We start from the raw sequence: 16,961 nt of genomic DNA, 5'->3' as shown, positions 1-16,961 counted from the left end.
AAGTGACTTATCACATATTTGCCTTATGGGAACCCTCTGTGAGAAGAGATTTAAAGACTGAAAACAAACACATGAAACTCTAGGAGCTTGGAATTTCATATGGAGCTAGGGTTAGCTAATAAACACAATAGCTAATAATCTGTAATCTTGAACAGAACAAAAACACGTAAGAGAAGACATTTGACTGGAAACAAATCAGCCTGGCCTACTTTCATAACTTTAGCAGAAATTTACAGACATCGCCTGGTAAAGTTTTTAACGGCATTGACCTAAGTGTTACCACCTGTTCATATCTGCAGATTAAAAGCACAACAGCAGGGAGCAGTAACAAAAACAAAAGTGACACCTCAGTAGGGAGAGATGAATGGGTTTTACCCAGTGAGAAACAATGAGTAGAAGTTGGTGGGCTAGTATATGATATCATACTATTAGGATAAGAGACACGATTTTACCCAGCTGTCTGTATTCTGCTAATGGCTTTTGTTTTTAAGTATTGCTACCTACCCAAAAACTTTAGGATAGGGCAAGCTGTCGGTCCAAAGAAATAAACTGGCTATAATGTGTTTAGGTGCATATCTAATATTTTGGAACATTTAATAGGTGCTTCCCTTTTCTAAGGCTGGATACTTCTCTAATTCAGCTCAGAATGCACAATTGTGTACCTGCACTTCTGGGTTTAAACTATATCCAGAATACAGCCACTATAATATTTCTGTCAACCTACTTCAAAAAGGATGGAAGTGATAGCTGAGATTTTTATTTATTTATTTAGATGCATTTGCATTGCCAGTGGAGGAAAGAGAAGTGCAGAGTAAGGTAACAAGCCCAGACTTGTCCCAAATAAGATAGGACAAAGGTGATCAATCAGTAATTTCTAGCCTTTGCATAAGAAAGAGAGGAACTAATGTCAGATGTTCAGACACCTGCATTTGATTAAAAGTGCAGCCTGATCCTATTCATGTTTGCTTAGAAGTAAGTACAATGGAGTTCAACAGAGTTCACACACACCCCAAGCTAGTGTTCAAGATTGTATTTCCCTATGTCAACAATCACTTCCTCTTTTTTTACAGCAACTTATCACTATTTCAGAATTGCTGCCTATCCTTCCACGTCACTCTCCTGAGGACATGCATTACAGACTATAGTTTTGTAACATATTCATTATGATGAAAGGGAGTTCATAGACTGCCGTGAGAAATTGCTGTTAATTCCCACCCCACCCCAGGTTCAAGGTGAGGGAATCCCCATATGTAAGTACTGGTACTATACTACTTATTAGCAGATAGGTGTGGTGCAAGAACAAGTCTGAACTGACCCTGCAGTCTTTTAGCAGGCAGATGATATAGACGTAAAGAAAAACTTAAAGCAACAATGACAACTGAAATCTGAGAGAATACAGTGGTATTTGACAGTTCAAGCAGGCATATGGTGCAGGGAATTACCCAAAATGGGCCAGTGCCCAGATGCCTGTACTTCAAAACCGATACGTTATCTCCCTTCCCAACAGACAGTATTCAGTCACTAGTTTATCAGTTGTCATAAATGCCTAAGTATATTTACAACAGCATTTGGAAACGCCATCCTAGTATTCTTGGGAATTACTTGTAGGTGGGTCTTCCGTAATCAGACTAATAAATTTAACTCCAATTCAAATATCATCATGAGTCAGCCCTTCAAAATCCAAAGTTCTGAGTTAAAAGGGAATGATATTGTAAAAATAATGAATATACACTCATATTATTTGCCACCTGCTATATAATCTTTTTTCCAGGGTCTAATTCAGAAGCATTTCTCCACACTCATGAGGGCTAGAAGCTTATATGAAGCAAACCTTGGATTTCAAGATTATCATAACTGTAAGGACTGGAGTGCTGAAGCTAACACAATTATTGTGTTTACAGATATAATCACAGCAAATAAAAATGTTCACTGGGATTTTAACTACTGGGCTCCGCAATGTTGATTAGACAAAGGCCATTATAAAACCAAAATACTGTTTTAAGAATTTTTAGGTCATATATAAAAAAATTAAATGTTCATAACTGTATATATAAACAACATGTCTGAAATCCCACAGATCAGGTCCTGAACAAATTGACCTCAAATATTTCTCTGCAAGGTCAAAGTGGGAAACCTCTCCATTGTCTCTTTCCTCACAAATCCTGTCTTAAGGGCACATTCAAGATATGAACAGTGTGTGAGCCTGTGACCTGGATTCAGGAATTAAATACAGTAGTTATAATAACAAAATATGGTCTGAAGCTCAACATCAAAAAAACCAAGATCATGGCCACTGGTCTCATCACCTCGTGGCAAATAGAAGGGGAAGAAATGGAGGCAGTGAGAGATTTTACTTTCTTGGGCTCCTTGATCACTGCAGATGGTGACAGCAGTCACGAAATTAAAAATGCTTCCTGGGAGAAAAGCAATGACAAACCTAGACAGCATCTTAAAAAGCAGAGTCATCACCTTGCCGACAAAGGTCCGTATAGTTAAAGCTATGGTTTTCCCAGTAGTGATGTATGGAAGTGAGAGCTGGACCATAAAGGCTGATCGCCAAAGAATTGATGCTTTTGAATTATGGTGCTGGAGGAGACTCTTGAGAGTCCCATGGACTGCAAGAAGATCAAACCTATCCATTCTGAAGGAAATCAGCCCTGAGTGCTCACGGGAAGGACAGATTGTGAAGCTGAGGCTCCAATACTTTGGCCACCTCATGAGAAGAGAAGACTCCCTGGAAAAGACCCTGATGTTGGGAAAGATTGAAGGCACAAGGGAGAAGGGGACGACAGAGGACGAGATGGTTGGACAGTGTTCTCGAAGCTACGAACATGAGTTTGACCAAGCTGCGGGAGGCAGTGGAAGATAGGAGGACATGACTAAACGACTAAACAACAACAACAACAACAAAAGAGTGGCCAAAACCCACATAATGCAATCAGGTAACATGCCAGACAGGAGATAAACAACACACTCAGATTTCTCTTATAGACCACCTTTTCTGTGATGTAGGTATGTTGTATCTGGGGGGTGGCCTTGGGCTACACCCCTTCTGTGATGTATGTATGATGTTTCTGGGGGTGGTATTGGACTCCAGGGCAGGCAATTTAAAATGTCTATATAAGGGCTTGCACGCATGGCTCTGGGTCCTCCTCCTCTCTCCTGCATGTGGGGGAGCACCCTGTTGCAACAGTTTGTAAAGATCAGGCTTACCAGCTGCTTTGCTTCTCAATATTCTGTGGTTGGTCTCTGTTATTTTCTCCTACCGATAGAGAACCTACAAACAGACTTTATATTGGCTCTTGGGTACCCCATAAGGAAAAAGGAGCAGTTTTTTTTTTTACTTATATCAACATTATACATACCAAGTGGGCATAGCTGCCAAGTTCTCCCTTTTTTTAAGGGAAATTCCCTCATGCTGAATAGGCTTCCTCGCAAGAAAAGGGAAAACTTGGCAGCTATGCAAGTGGGTGGCGTGATAATTTTTCATAGGTCCAGCTTTGACTGATTGGTATTTCTTAAACAGGCAGGCGGCAGAATTGACGGGTAGATATATCTCAGCTATATAAATATGGCAAAGTAACAAAGAGCGCTTTGTTACAAATAGTAATTTAATACTGCTTTTAAATTGTGCTGGATATGTCAATAGACACACCATACTGGCTGCTGCCATTGACAAATGCTCAGAAATTGGCTGCTTTAACCTCTTACTCTCTATTGCTGAATTGCTGATTGCTGATTGCTGAAACCGAGTTTGTAATGTATAGAATAATGCATTGACTCTGAACCATTGATTTAACCAGGAATTTCCAGCGGTGTGTGTGTGAAATAGGTATGTACCGGTATGCTTCAGGGCCATATAGTGAGTAAATTTTAAAGTAATTCTTGAGTCTCTTTAAAAAACCCACCTTGGCTCATGGATTTGCCATACAATTCCAAAGCAGCCGTGTGAGAATATAGAATATAGAACACTTGGACAGTGTCTCTCCTCCATACCCAAACCCAGTATTCTTTGATAACACTTTAAACTACTGGTTCAATTCAGAACTAAGCTGAGAGGAGCTGACCGATGGCTATGCATTCCAGCAAAGCAATGCAGATGTTAACATTTGTATTGTAATAAGCAAAACAGTATACACCCTCTTCATATACATAAGAAAAAATATATTAAATGGAATATAACAGAAATATCAGGTAAGCTGCCATTGCAGTGAGATATTGTTGGACTCCAGCTCCCAACATTACCTAACTTCTGGATATCCACCAACATCTGAAACTAAACAACAATTTTTTAAAAAATAATATGACTACTAATTATTTTGTCAGTTGGGGCACATGCTAAAGCCGGGTTTATTTATCTCTTATTTTTATAGATACGATTTGCTTTATCTTTTATTAAAGGCACGAGGACAACGCTGAATTATTATTTTTTGGGGGGGTGGGGGGATGGCAGGGATCACGGCTTGCGTTACGCAAGAAATAGCAGAAAAGACTTGAGTCGAGTGCCGCGGGGGTTGCTGTTGATCGGTGCTTCAGACTTGGGTTTCCCTTTTGGTGCGTGTGCGGCAGACAGCGCGAGTGCGCTTCCTCACGTTTCGCCGCTTGAGGCAGACACGACAGGATCCACCCCCTGTCCGTCCCCACAACGAACGTTTGCCGGGTTCGACCTCTGGTCCAGATCTCCGAATATTGTGAGGCGGACACACCATTCGCACACGCAAGGAGGGAATTCCGATTTCAACCCCCCACCTCCACCAGGCGCTCCCGGGGCGTCACTTCGAGACACCAAAGCCCCTGGGATCTTAAAAATCAAAACAAACCAGCTTCCCGCTCGGTCTCTCGCTGCGGGGCCGCCGGCACCTCGCCGCCCTCAGCCCTCGCTTTCTAATTACAGCTCCACCCCAAAACAAAACAGACCTTCCCGCTGCCATGGCAACCGAGCCCTACCTTCCCTGCTGCTTTGGCGACGGAGCCCCACCTCCCTGAGCTGCTATGACAACCGGGAGCCTCCCCTCAGCGGATGACGCCGCAGTCTGCGTGGCTAACGATTTCTGAAGGGGAAGGGAGAAAGAGCGATGACGTTGCGGGGCTCGTTTCCGTGGTTACTACGCGCTGACGTCGGTGTGTTTTGTGAGCGCCCAACGTTCTTGCCGTCGCCAGAGCAACGTCAGTTAGCCAGCCAAAGCCCGGCAACAGGGACGGGATTGGCCGATGCGCCGGAGAGGAGCTCTGCGATTGGTGGGGCGCTTTGCTCAGGCCTGAACAGGTGGGCCTACCTGGCCCTGAATCTGCAACTGGAGTCAGACGGGGACAGGAGAAGGAGGATGGAAACGTTCGCACGGAATCTCTGGGCTGTTGGGGGAAAGCTATTTACATACGGGGAGAAACAGACCTCATTTGCGTCTTGAGGTTGTGTGTATCATTGTGGTACCATGCACACGTGTTTATGCACCTCCAACTTTTCTATAAAATATCAATTTTATTCCCCCCCCAAAAAAAAACAACACACACACACACACACACACACACACACAGTTATGGTCATTAATTTTTATCAGTGCCATAAAATGTGGGACACATGTATAAGTACAACACTTGTGTGTTGAGGAATGGATCCTTAAGAATTAGCACCAAACCTGCAACTAGATTGTCATGTCTGATGATTTTGTATGATAGATTATTGCTACATCAATTGTTGTTTCCAACTGTATGTGTGTATACTGTGAACATCATGCTAATTGTCTGTGGGGGAATGGTGAACTTCTTTTAATATGGTAACATCTATATATTACGTTTAACATATTTTTTATGTGTCTGAAAAGGGTGTATACACATGTGAACATCTGCATCACTTTTATTGGTGTACATGTTTATGGCTGGTTACACGCCTAAAAGTCTTGCATGACATTCTGTGTGTATCTGTATTCATTCCTCAACACATAAGCGGACCTATGCAGTTTAAAATATTGCTTGAATAGCCATTTGTTTAAATTATTGTTCTGTATTGGTTTTGAATGTTTTATGTTATTGTACACCACCTTGAGGTTTTGCAAGAGGGCAGTATATAAATACTTTTGTAAATAATCAACAAACGTGCATCCATGTATATTCATGACCCTAAGGAGGAGATCATTTTGTGCTCTTAACTTGACCGTATCTTTTTCATGCTGAACCCTTGCTGTTTCTCCTCACTCGTTTCCACACACCTGTGCTGCCCAGTGCTTCCCTGCACTTTTAAGGAGCAGCTGTACATTGCTATTTCCTCTGTCCAATAACACCAATAATTTTGAACTATGACAGGTACTATGTGTAATCAATACTTTATCCCAGTAGCACAAATGCAGCTTTCAAAGGGTAGGTAAGTTTTACTGCATGTCCGGTTCCTTGCTGCTGTGCGGGTGGAGCGCCATTTGTGGGTAGCATATCTGTTTCCTGCTTGGCCTAGGGATGGGCACTTACCTGTATTTGATTGACGATCTTTCCAGACAAATAAATATTACTCAGGTGTTGTGCAAGATTGAGACAGGTTTTCTTCAAGTAGCACTTCCGTTGCTGGCTCATTACACTCCATTTGTGAATTTAGCACACGTGCAGATGCTATGCAGAAATTAGCTACACTTTTGGCTTGTGTATCTTGTAATATGTCTTTGATAGTGTATCCATTTAAGTGCAACACCACATCCAACTTTAATAAATATTACTATGTTTCTGAGGATACAAACGTGGCACTATTCTGTCTCTTTTTTATTCCCCCATTGCTCATACTTCCAAAACCTGACCTCTAGAGAGGGACATCAGACATGGTACTACTTAGAAATAATCCTACAGTTCACTTGTTATTCTAAAGACACAGGATTTATAGGCATATAACACAAGCTGTAGCCACAAGTTATACATCATCATTATGATAGCACATTTTCAAAGCTTAGCAGGGTCTGCTATGGTTTCAACTTGGAAGGGAGACCACATATTGAGATTCCTGCATTGCAGGGGGTTGGACTAGCTGTCCCTCAGAGTCCCTTCCAACTCTATAATGCTATGATTTTATAAGAAGACATTTAGATGTATTGTTAGAGACATTATGATCTGAATACCAATTGCTGGGAATTGCAAGTGGGGAGAATGCTCTTGTACACATTTCCAGCTTGTAGGCTTCCTCCAGGCATCTGATCAGATGCAAACTGGGCAGGCCATTGGCCTGATCCAGCAGGTTCATCCTACATTCTTACAGCAAAGTGTATACAGATCCACACCATAGGTTGAACTCAGCTGCAGGCTGCATTTGGGGAAATGAGATTTCATAATAAGGGATAACACTGTTTCCATAAGGCTAGCCATCTGTTATGGCAAAACCAACAAACCATCTTTGGGCATCTTAAAGTCTAACTAGTTTTTTTATGGCACATGTTTTCACAGACTGGAGTCAATGAAATATCACGCAACAACAAAACTGGCTAGTTTTTAAGGGCCATAAGACTCTTCATCATTTTGTTTTTTAGTAGAATGGCTTACAGCAGTATTTCTGTGCTTGAACACTCATATCATGACTTTAGAAAATAAAAAGTGATGAAACACTGAGGACACACCCTTATGTACAGAGAGAAGAACCCTTTTGTAATATTATTATGCTGGTGGGGAAGGCTATCAAGTTTCTGACACACATCTGTCTTTCCCAACTTTTGAGGGTCACCGTACTGGACCTGTTTGGAAAGGTATTCACAGTGAAGAAAACCTGCTTGAGGAGCTTGAAAAGCTGTTGGCAGAAAACAGGCATGTGACATCACAGGCAATTGTGATTCTTTGTCTTGCTGCAATGATGGAAATCAGAAATGGACAACTTGCTGGGGAGAAAAGATAACACTGTAAATTTTTCAATATCCGTTTCTGCTAAAAATTGCTCCTCTTCCCACCACCTTTTATTGCCATAGGAAAAGGATACAGTATTCCCATACAAACAAAACAAAACAAACCAGGTAAGATTGCAAGTAGTACGGTAGACTGGTGTTGCCATCACTGGGTTAGATGCCAGTTTAGGAAGTTAAGTGGTACAGCAGGTTTAACTTGCCTCATTACACACCTGGAAGTTTTTGAAGATCTGTGTGAGCTTTCCCTGAAAGTTAATCTCTGGGAACACCCAGCACGTGAAATACTGTAGTTACTCCCTTCTCAAAAGGGGTGCATTGTCAGTAAACCTGTGGACAAACGCCAGCTCCCTCGGCCTGAAGCGAGATGAGCGCCACAACCCCATAGTTGCCTTTGACTGGACTTAACCATCCAGGGGCCTTTTACCTTTTTTTACCTTTACCTACACATTAAATAGCTCTAAAGTTTCCTTAAGACAGGAGTAGCCATCACTTCAAATGTGAATGCTTAAGCCAGAACAAGCAGAAATAAACAAATGTTGTTTTGCTTCTGAACTGATAGAAAACTCCCTGTCTTACTCACTGCAGTAATGTTGCTAATGTGTCTGTCTGAAGTAACTGCAGAATGTCAAGGTCCATACATTAGGTGGTTCTAGTGAGTAGACAAGAATGTGGGTCTCGATATAGCCCACAACTTTTGTTTCTAGAGCCTTTGCAAAGGCAAGAGTGGGGGCAGTTCAAGATGACCAACAAATTTCATTTTGCCCCTTAGAAGGCAGATCCTCTATAGTAGATGCAGCTAGGTAATTACATCATGCTGCTTTTTGCTTGATAGCCCAGGCAAATAAAAGTATTTTCAATTGGCATCTGAAACCCAACAATGCAGGAGGGCAGACACACCTTGGAGGGGACATTCCAGAGCCAGGGCCCCACCATGGAGATGAACCTTCTATGTATCCTCTCACCCTGAATCCCGGGGGGGGCAGGGGGGGACTATGAACATGTTGGTGTTAGAATTGATTGTGGTGGTGGGGTCCATTTGCTGTTCTGTCTCAGACAACAAAATGTCTTGACCAGGCTCTGTTGCTTATAATATCCCAGATAATCCCGAGTATAATGATAACTTGTCAAATTTGAGACTTCTGGTGCTTTGAAAATAGGTTGACTAACTCACTAATTTAGCTATCCCATGCAAGGCTACTGTATTGAATGGGCCTGGGGCTTCTTCTCAGTGTGGTAGATGGAAACAGCCTTCAGAGCTTCCAGTGTCCCATGGGACAGCTGAAAGGAACAATGTATCTATGACTTCCTTTCTGGGCATACGGATGTTCCTGGAAGTACTGTACAGTTATGTTGTGCATGAACTCATGACTGGCACTCAAACATTAGCTCTCTTATAGTGAAGCATCATTCCAAGACTGTAGAGCAGGGACTGGGAATCCATGGCCCTCCATATGTTTTTTTCAACTACATCTCCCACCCCCTCAGACCATTGTCCATGCTTACTGGGGCTGATGGGAGTTGGAGTCCAACAATGTCTGGTCTCGAGGGCCACAGTTTTCCCAAACGCTGCTGAAGAGGGCTGAAGACAGTTTGCATCTAGTTGTTTTAAGTTGGCTTCTGTGTCAGCAAACAGCTCTTCCAATTATGAAGCAGAATAATTATTTCTGGATGTGGCAAAATAAAAGAAGCTTTTCTGAAACAGAATAAATAGGGACATCTGAATTGAGGACTATGACCTATATTTTGCCGGAAATACAGACACCAAAGAACTAAGAGACTGCTTGATAGCATGTCATAATGCATTTTTATCGTTAAATATTAGCTTTAGATAAATAACAGCAGCCCTCAGCATCAAATCTACAGGAAATGTTAACAGCAGCTAAGCCTTATCTTAACAGTCACAACTTTTAAGTTGGCTATTTATGGCAGGAAATAACAAAGCAAGCAATAGCTCAGGAAACGTATCAAAGCTGCACAGTAGTTTAAACTGGTTATTGATTATTGGTAAGGTACTTCATCTTAATTTTTTAACTGCTAAATATTTTCATAACTCGATTCAGTGCTGTGATTAAGAGTAAAATAACCTGGGAATAAGAGGTCTTATGTAAAGTAAGATAAATTTCATTCTTGGATAGCTGTGACTAAGCTGACATAGGTTTTGGATGCAACTTATTTGATTATTAGACTGGATCCACTTAGAACCGTCTTCTAAGTTTGATATAATAGTAGTACCATTGCATTTATCTTCCTGATTGGAAGGTGAGGAATGACACATGGATTTGCAAAAAGTGGAGCCCTCAAATGACCTTTGTCCATTAAAAATAAATGGACTGTAAGCACATTAGGAACATGCAGTCTCATCATACAGCCCTAGTGCTGTAAATTACACTGAATACCTCTGTGTGTAATAATGGGCTGGGGTTTACAGTTTGATCCTATGGGATTGTGTTTCAAGTTCCTATTGTGGTTCTAGAAAGTACAGTACTCCTGCTGTTTCCTGTATTTGGAACAAGAAACTATCATCTTACAAGCATCAATCAATTTCTGTAGCATGGGTAGCATTTTATTCATGGGAATATTCCAAACATGCTCAGTGCCCTTGAGTTCCATGGGATTTGCACCTAAGCAAAGGTACATAGGTTTGCAGCTTTAATGTACAGGTATTTGAAAATCCCACCGATTCTTGCTTCCTGGTCATTTGTTTCACTTGCCATTTGGGAGGACCATAGTCAGAAATAGTGGAAACATACCTAGGGCACTGGCTTGAGAAACACGGTGGTCAGTTGCCAAGAAAAAAAGTATGAAAAGCTACTGGAGGCAGGAAGGATAGTTTCCTGATATCTCCCCTGGTGGCTGGAGGGCATGTGATATGTTTTGTGATATGTGATATGTTTTGCAGGGCAGAGCCATGTTATGCTTTGGGCACACTATCATTTTTTGAAATCTTTAAAGACTGATTTCTGCGTCATAAATATGATGCTTGTGATAGCCTCTTGTGATAGCTTTATGGTACAGCCACTTTAACATGAAGAGTTGGTCCTAATGTTGTAATTCTGCATCATGATATTCCACAGCAGTGCACACATTCCTGATGGTGACAGCTGTCAAATGTCTTCACATGCTGTGGAAATATAATGTGGTGTCTGTAATATGACAATGAAGAGGACAAGTCATTACACACAGAGAGGCTGTTTCAAGTGGTTTTATCTGACAATCATAGCGTACAGAATAGGCCTTGCTGGTTACAAATATGGACTTTGCGCAAAACAGCAGCAGTTACCCACACATGCACACACAAACATATTTCCATTTCTTTCTTGTCTGTTATGAAAAGGAAACCTGTTTATATGTAATTGGACTGCCCACGTCCTGCTTTCCTACTGTGTATGAGCAGCACAAGTAAATGACACAATACGGTACTACCTATTGTCCTTGGCTAGAAGGTTTTAAAGACACTGCTTCTAATATTTATTTATTTTGGCAGTTCACAGGAAGAGGGGGCAAAACACATCTTGTCTGAGTACTGTATCAAGATAAATGGTAAATAATGTGTGACTCCTTTTAATTCCTTAGGCTATGAAAGTACTGAAAGATGTCACTGGAACATGGTACAATCCATTTGCTTTAATAATGGCTATTCCAAGCTGAAGCACCATTTAGTTTCAGGACACTACAGGAAGGAACTGAGAACTGAGAAAATAATAAGGCAACAGACCAAGTAACTTGAAATCCATGTTGTCTTATTCCTGTGCCAAGTGGCAGAGATTTTGGACTGGGGGAAGTCTTGGGCAAAGCACTACCAATGGCTTCCCTTAACCTAGAAAAGGCAGAGTGGGTAAAATTATCGCAGAATGCTCTGCTCATTTCATAGTGAGAAAATGGCACTGAGGTTGTGCTGGTCTTACCAAATCTCTAACTTCGCCACCCTCCACAGCTACCTCTGCCAAGTATAGTTTTGCTATGATAAGAAGCCTACCTCCTTAATGAATGCTCGAGCTTCAGAATTAAGCTAGCTGGCAAAGTGTAGGCAGGTATAGCCAGACAACTTTAAATGTTTTAATTGCCTGGTGAGTGACATTTGTACACATCAGCAGGCATTTATAAAGTATCTCTGTGTGCAAAGGTTTACCTCCCTAGAGAGCATCAGTCACTCACTCCACCTTCACTTTTGCTTTTAATTGTTATTTATGCCACATCATAACAGGTCTCCTTTGCTCTCTGCTTAAACAAAATGTCAGACTCGGGCAAGCTTCCAGCCAAGGCTACAAATGATGTAACCTGTAGCCCTTTGAGAACTTTTTAAGGGGAAGAAGAATACTAGAGGGCCAGGGGGGGGGGCTTTGGCTACTTAAGGGGCTTTTTGATCAATTTGTATGTCTCACAAGTTTGTTGTTTAGTCGTTTAGTCGTGTCCGACTCTTCGTGACCCCATGGACCATAGCACGCCAGGCACTCCTGTCTTCCACTGCCTCCTGCAGTTTGGTCAAACTCATGTTCGTAGCTTCGAGAACACTGTCCAACCATCTCATCCTCTGTCGTCCCCTTCTCCTAGTGCCCTCCATCTTTCCCAACATCAAGGTCTTTTCCAAGGATTCTTCTCTTCTCATGAGGTGGCCAAAGTATTGGAGCCTCAGCTACACGATCTGTCCTTCCAGTGAGCACTCAGGGCTGATTTCCTTCAGAATGGATAGGTTTGATCTTCTTGCAGTCCATGGGACTCTCAAGAGTCTCCTCCAGCACCATAATTCAAAAGCATCAATTCTTCGGCGATCAGCCTTCTTTATGGTCCAGCTCTCACTTCCATACATCACTACTGAGAAAACCATAGCTTTAACTATACGGACCTTTGTAGGCAAGGTGATGTCTCTGCTGTTTAAGATGCTGTCTAGGTTTGTCATTGCTTTTCTCCCAAGAAGCAGGCGTCTTTTAATTTCGTGACTGCTGTCACCATCTGCAGTGATCAAGGAGCCCAAGAAAGTAAAATATCTCACTGTCTCCATTTCTTCTCCTTCTATTTGCCAGGAGGTGATGGGACCAGTGGCCATGATCTTGCTTTTTTTGATGTTGAGCTTCAGACCATATTTTGCGCTCTCCTCTTTCACCCTCATTAAAAGGTTCTTTAATTCCTCCTCACTTTCTGCCATCAAGGTTGTGCCATCTGCATATCTGAGGTTGTTGATATTTCTTCCGGCAATCTTAATTCTGGCTTGGGATTCATCCAGTCCAGCCTTTCGCATGATGAATTCTGCATATAAGTTAAATAAGCAGGGAGACAATATACAACCTTATCGTACTCCTTTCCCAATTTCTCACAAGTTTAACAGTAAGCTTTTATCAGGTTAACTAGACCACAGAGCAGCATTTGAGTGAATGTCATGATGATAGTGATCGTAATACCACCTGCACAGATAATTTATTGTGATATAGTAGAAAATTTTTATAGAGTGGGACATCTTTGGAGAGACTGATGATGGATTTATTGTTCTGCCTCTGACGTTTTATGCAGCTCAGGGGTCTTGCTTTAGGCTCATATATACAAACACCAGTCAGATTTGCACAGTATGCATACAGCCATATTCAAACACTCTCCTGTTTCCCCTAAAAGCTTTGCAGAAGGGTGGGAGAGACTACAAAGGGGACTGTTTTGTTTTTTTAGCTTCTCCTGCATCTGGGCAGAGGAGATTGGAAACAAAAAGGTGTGCAGCTTCCCCATCTTTCCTGAAGTCTGAGCAGGACACAGTGCAGCTGGAGAGTCAAGAATGGTGAAGGTGCTATGGGAGACACAGGGAGGGCATGGTGGGGTGGGTGGGAATATGTCTTGTTAGGCAGTAGTAAACATATTTCTATCCTTGTTTTCATTGTCAACGTATATCACGGAGGGGATTTTTCTGCTTCCTGCTCCATCACCTGTGCTTTCTCTGTCATCTGAGGTCACGCAACTGCAGCTGATGCTCGCAATGTATGCAATGCTGTGACGAAACCACAAACTCATAATATGTACATCAAGTATTCCTGATATTAGAAATATATACTGGATAGGTGTAATCCTTTTAACGTTTCTTATTTATAGAATCATTCAATGGTAGAAGGTCTCCAAGGGTCATCTGGTCCAACAAAACTATACAAGCACAATTTAGTAACCTGTTCTAGTGGAACTGTTTCTTTCCTCCTGCACTATTTTACCAAATTACCACCCATAGCTGCCAAGTTATCCCTTTTTTAAAGGGATTTTCCCTTATGCTGAATAGGCTTCCTCGCAAGAAAAGGGAAAACTTGGCAGCTATGTTACCACCAAGCAAGCAAAACAAAACAAAACTTCCACTCAGCTCTGAAGCTCACTGGGTGACTAGCGGTCAGTCACTTATCTCTTATCCTAGCCTTGCTCACAGGATTGTTGTGATGACAAGATGGGCAAGGGAAGAAGTACGCATGCTGTCTTAATAAAATTAAGTAGATTAGGGCTTTATTTTGACTACTATGCACTTTGAGTTGATCTAGTTTGCAGACAGCAATGAAACACATGGAGCTGATGAACTGAATAAGAAGTATTTTAATGGCTTGTACAAATATTTATTTACAAATTAGTTTTGTCCTCAGACCATTCCCATCCGTGTCCAAACTGAAGGCTGCTACTGTTAGTTATTCCCAGCAATGAGCACATTTGGCAAAGGTCTGAAAAATCAAGACAGCTGTGAGATTTGGAATGTGGTCATTTTACTATGTGAATTATTCTCCTTCACAGTCCAACTGGGTGAGCAACTGCTTAAACACTCAAGGCTTGGATCTAACCTTATCATGCTCACTGTCCATTGCTGCCCTAGCTGATTCTGTTTTAGTCTACTGAAGCTATTTATGTTCACACACCTCTTTGAAATAGTTTTGTAGTGCAGGGGTTACTGCAGAGTTGTCTGTTGGTGCTTACATGATTGGGATTACCATATGTCTCTTATTTTAGAAGACACTTTATTTTACAAAAAATGTAATTGGCAATATAAAATTGTCATGTTATTGCTCATCTGCTCAGCCCCATTCTCAGGTCTGTTTCTTGGTCACAGGAAACTGTGGCACTGTAGTATGATGGAACTTTGAGAACTAGCTTTTATAAACCAAAACATTTATATTATACTAGCTGGCCCGGCCACGCGTTGCTGTGGCTTAGTCTGTTAAATGGGTCCTCAGGGTCCCCCTTCAGACTCCTCTGTTGGCTCCACTGTGGATTAGTATATTAAATGGGCCCTCAGAGTCCCCCTTCAGACTCCTCCCCCATCCCCCATGGCTCATCCCTGTGATTGGCCCCACCCTGTCCCAATCCATTACCTTTTCCGCTCCCTCCTCCCCCACACCCCACCCAGGGGAGCCCCCACCTCTATTCGGCCTGGTTTGCAAACCTCTACTTGGCCTAGTCAGTTCTCCTGGCTGGACAATGCTGGGCCTTGTTGCTGCAAAAGGCCTGTTTTCAGTTGGTTGCCGTAGAATTTTGAGATGTGACCGATTGTCTGCAGCCAATGGAGACGCTGCTTCTCCGTTCTATTTCCCAGCATGCACTTTCGTCTGAGTGGGGAGGTTTTGAACATGGGGTTTGGGGTTTTTACGTGGCCCAGGTGTGACATTTGTCTTTGAAAACGGTCTGAGCTTGCTATTCCAGTCACACTTGACTTTGTGTTAGAATTTGAACGCAATCGGTCCAGCGGTTTTGTTGAACAATGGAGAGGAACACACACGCCAGTTTACATTTATATATATATATATATATATATATATATATATAATATTATTATATTATATTATTATAATCCAGTGAGCATCTCTTTTACCTCAGCAAAGCTTGAGATAATATTTCAGCCATGTACTGTATCTATTTTTGATATGTTGATAGCATTACATACCTACTTTAAAGGCTGCTTTCAACATGGCTTTTTTGCAGTCTTAAGATACATCACAATGCAGCTTTAGACTGGAGGTTATATGAGTGCCTCTTTAATTGCTGACCAGAGTTCAACTGACTGGCTGACTGGATTCTTCCAGATTTGTTCATCTCTGTACATCCCTGTACAGCTTGATGCCAGAGATCCTTTGACGTAACAGGAATTGTGATTTTAAATGTGGAGTATGCTGATTGGTGTGGTGTATACATTTCTGAGAATTGCTCTACCTAGCGCTTGGGACTTAAGAAAAAGTTATAGAACTGAAGTCTGTGTGATGACTTGTTCGTCATGTTGGACAAGTTACTTTCTCTTGGCCTCAGTTGCCCATTTGTGTAATGGCAATAATAAGGCCAGACCTTCCTAGTCTGGAGCAAAGGCCATGTGACAAACCATTTATGATTTCAAAGGAAACAACTAACAACGTGAGGTCAAAGATTAACCGATGAGCTATTTGAACAACAAAATCATATACCGTACTGTATTTGCTTTACAAAAGGATCCTTTGTCCTTAGACTAGATTTAACCTGGGAAAGGAGCTTGTCCTCCTGTTTTGCTCATGATGTGGTCTTGATGGGTGAGCTGGCAACAAACACCAGCAGGCCTTAAGCAATTTCTAGCTGGTGCAAGAGGAGGGCTGCGTTTCGTCCTGAGTTTGGGCTTCTATCTCTCGGGGGCCTGAGCCGATTTATGTAATCCGGGGAGACAGAAATCGCCCCCACGGACCTGTCTCGCCCCACCCAGGAGAAGAACCGCTCCACTCCCCGGGGCGAGGCGCCTAAGCTGCTGTCCCTGGAGCTGACGGGGACACCTCGAAATAGCAGCTGGCCTGATTTCCCCGCCTCGCCTCCAGGGCCCAGATCCCTCCCCGCATGGCTGCCTTTCTGGCCTATGAGCTCAATCGGCAGGATCGGGCTGGGCGAAGCTCCTCCCTTGCCTAGAAACTGCGCCGGGGAGAGAGAGCGCTTCTGTTTGTTGTGACCAACGCGCCACCCGGCTCGCCTTGCTGCGGCGGCGGCGGCCACGCCAGCTCCTCCCCGTTGGCTCCGGCGGCGGGCGAGTGCGGTCTGGCTGGCTGCCTTGCCGCCTCGCTCCCTCCCTCCCTCCTCGCCGGCTCTCTGGGCTTCCCTGCAGAGGACAAGCGCGGATCATAACAAATCCCAGCTCCGGGAAAG

The sequence above is a fragment of the Zootoca vivipara genome, chromosome 1, assembly GCF_963506605.1.
Source record: "Zootoca vivipara chromosome 1, rZooViv1.1, whole genome shotgun sequence".
In the NCBI taxonomy this organism is placed as follows: Eukaryota; Metazoa; Chordata; class Lepidosauria; order Squamata; family Lacertidae; genus Zootoca; species Zootoca vivipara.
Note: the sequence above shows the minus strand (reverse complement) of the source record.